Genomic DNA, 3,893 nt, shown 5'->3' with positions numbered 1-3,893 from the left:
TCGGTTTGGGGTTTCCTCATTACTTAAAAGTCCTGTTTGAATGTGCTCTTTGATTTTTTTATATATTCCACATTTGGATAAAAATGAAAATTAATTGAATATCAAAACATTTTGTTTCTATCACATTCCTTATATAAATTGGGTTTGTATAGGTGCATGAAATTCTTGAAAAAGCTTGAATTTTGATTGGGTGTTTTCAAGGTTTAAAAATAGTTGATTTATTTATAAAGTCCTCTAAAGGTTGATTAAAAACATAAATTTGCTAAATGTTTTTTACATTTGAAATCAGCTATTTTCATACAGCTAATAAAAAGACTAGTTTTTTCTCACTGTCTAAAGTTAAATCAGAGTGAACTTTTTTTAAAAGTTAGATTATTTTTATTTTCTAAATGCTAGAAAATGTGGTGAGAACATTTTCAGAGATTTACCGTAATTGTGACTTTTTGTATTTTGCGTTTGCATTTCATCAGGAAGGTATTTTGCCTTTATGAATATCCAAACAATTTGTTCGGATATTCATAAAAATGTCATGAATATTTATTATTCTTCATGACAGTGTTCTTAAATTTGCAGGATTGTTTTTGTTAAACCATAAAATTTTGCTATATTTTAGTTTACCTGGTCCCTGCTGTAGAATGTAGAATACTGTCACAAAAATATTAACAGTAGTGGATGACGTATAACAGTGAATTGTAGTGAACCTATTTTACTTCATTTATATTGGTTTTATCTCCAACGTTTTTTGCTAGAAAAGTTTGACACCTTACCTTGAAATCTTTGAAAATTGTTTGTATTTTACTGCAGGAAAAGTGTGTGAACCTTGTATATAGCTGAAAAGAGTAAATTTCCAGCATGGCTCCTTTGGAACAGTGTTAAAAATTAGTTCCTCAGGAGTAGAAAATGTCCACAAACTGGCCCTTAAACAAAAGGTAGGAAAAAAAAAGGTAAGATTTTGGTGTTTTCAGTATTTAGCAATATTTTCTTCAAAGGATTTCCACAAATGGTGTAGATGTAAAAATCTGCAACGAAATTCACTGATTTGTTTTCCCCCACTGTTTCCCATTGTCAGATCTTTATGTCCTCATTGAAAAACAACCAGCTGCACTCAATAATCATCTCTAACGACAACATAAAGACCCCCACTTTTTCTGGAAAAACAAACGTAAAGAATTGAAAAGTGGATTACTGGATTTGGGCTGTGAAGTTCTGGATCCTTACAACATTTCCTTTCACTGTGTTCGTGTTTCTCACAAAACAGCAGATCCACATTGAGCAGATGGGTAATCTGGGGTTTGCTTTTGTTTTGGGATTAGGGGCAACGCTATGAAACATCTGCACACGAGGCATTCACGTTGTATGAATTACGTGGTTGGTGGCCTCACGGGCTTATGCACCTATTGTAAAGGGAAACTGCTTAAATTTCCTCAAACAACTCAATCCTCTGATGCTTTATGTTTGGATCCATTTGCAGACAGCTGTTATTTTACTGAAAAATCAAGGGATGTAACAGAAACTATTTAAGTGAAAATCACATTTTACAAATCTTAAATACATTTTTTTATGCAGAAATTTGAATTTATCCAGATGAATGATTACATACCATCTGTATGCATATACAAATCATGTTAAATGTCTAAAATAGCTTTCTGATTATGTTCTTTGTTCTTGTAATTGAGTTTGAAAGCCATTGGTAAATGTTTGGTTATTACCAGTGGGAGACCCGGGCAGTGTGCGTTTTTTGCAGCAGAAACTTCCTGTAGCATCCGCGGCTGCACAGAAACGAGAAGAATAAGTGAGTCCTGATACCATTTCAAACCTAATCCAAGCCGCCTGGTGCTGTAATCTGTTGAGGGCGGATTTCAGTGTCCAGCAGATTGAGCATGAGTGTGTTACTGAGTGGGATGAAGGGCTAGAGGGAGATTACTCAGCCAGACAGGAGGGTAGAAAGAGATTGGTACCACTTGAGCTGGGAAAGGACATCCAGAAGGATGGGTGGGCATCCATTCAGATGTGGGCCAGAACATCCAGACATATTTCTGCAATCTAGATGGAACAGATATGCTGTTAAATGATGGACATTTTTCTCCTAATCACTAGATAATTATTACAAACTTTCTAGAGACACATACAGTGTAATATCTGATGTTTAGTGAGATTCTATCAGAATGTACCAATAGTCGAGGTTGCCAGATCAATCCGCATTGATAAATCAATGCCAGATAGATACTTCAGTTTCAGATTTCTACCTGAAATTGTATCTTATTTTGGTTTAACAGTTTTAAAAAAATCAGGATTTAAAGTAAAAAAAAACAAAACATGACTTTTGCTTGCATATACATATCAGAAAGATGAACAGTAAATTAACACATACATATATTAAAACTTACATTTTGGAAATAGAAACGAATGACCAGAGTAACTGATTTTAAATCTAAAGTTGATTCAACTTGCGTATTATTTTGTATTTATTTTTATTTGAACATTACCAGTTCTGAAGTTCAAAAAAAGAAGGAAAAGACAAACACTATGCAACTAATCAGTAGGCAATCAATAAAAGATGAAGTGAAATAAATAAAAGATAAGCAGAGACATTCTGACTGTTAAAGTAAAATATCAGACCACCAGCTTCCGGACGAGACAGCAAAAACTGAGTTGGCATTTTGCTGCAATCCATTGAGAGTATCTGACAAAGGGAAGAGAAGGAAAGGTTAGAATTCACTCAGAAACCCAAACACTTGCATCCTGACCTTTTACCGACACAGCAGTCTATTCTTAGCCTGATAAAATACTGCTGATGTAGGAACTTCAGTTGTCTTTTTCTTTTATTTTCCGCAGATTTCTCCTCCCTTCCCTTTGCCACCATTGCCAATATAATTCAGGTTTCTGGAAGGGTTCTGGCTAAATCCACGGAAATCCAAGAACAGATGAATCCCCTTTTTGTTTATTGTTGCACACTTTAAAAGTATTTGAAGATAAATTTAAGAAGGTTGGAAAGGTGAAGCTGTTCGTGTCAGAAAAATTATCAGAGGCTTTGGAGATACTGACATAGATTTCAGGGACAGCAACAGCCTCAACAGTTGAGTAGTGAAGTGTGACGCTCATCAGTTGTGGCAGATTCAGCTCAGATGTGGGAGGCCAGAGGGGGCAGACGTGTTAATTATAAAACGTTTTTGGAGTAATGTTTCATATTTATCAGGCCACGTCTGTGATCAAAGTCACCTCACAGGATCCAGGTCTTTAAATGTATCAGAGATGGCTCTGGTTTCCTTAGAGTTGAATTTGAGAAGGGAAAAAAAGAAACTTAAGCCCTGAAAAATAGTACAATAAAAACTATTCTTACTCAATAGTTAGATATTCTGATCAGTGCACAATATAATTTTGGCAACTGTTACATTTTAGAGAAAGTTTTCCCATACAGTGATATAAATAACATCTTTAACACTCTGTGAATGTTATTTACTATAATTAAGGATTTTATAGGGATTAAGCAAAAATTGACATTTATTTTTGATATAAAACATTTTCATAACAACTAAAGGCAACATTGTTACTGTACTGTCCCATAAAATAGCACTATGCAGCAGGCACACACCACCCCAGTATTTTTATGTGAAGACAAATAAAGTATCTTTGAACTGAATAAACTGTCTAAATGTCAAACCATGGCATTTTATTAACTCTGGTGATTTTGTTGCATAGATCAAACAGAAACATGAAAATGTTCAAATATAACTGAACAAACTCACATATCTTTCTTGAAAGACAGAAAATTTACTTTAAGCAGCAACTTTTCATCTTCTGATTCACTCAGTGTCTGCTGACAGTCAGAGAGCCTTGATGTGATCTTTTTAACAAACCTTCAGGTTTAATAGTGAACCAAGACTTTTATCTGT

This window comes from Gambusia affinis, linkage group LG05, assembly GCF_019740435.1.
Source record: "Gambusia affinis linkage group LG05, SWU_Gaff_1.0, whole genome shotgun sequence".
Taxonomy (NCBI): Eukaryota; Metazoa; Chordata; class Actinopteri; order Cyprinodontiformes; family Poeciliidae; genus Gambusia; species Gambusia affinis.
The sequence above is the reverse complement of the archived record's forward strand: the minus strand, read 5'-3'. Positions refer to the sequence as shown.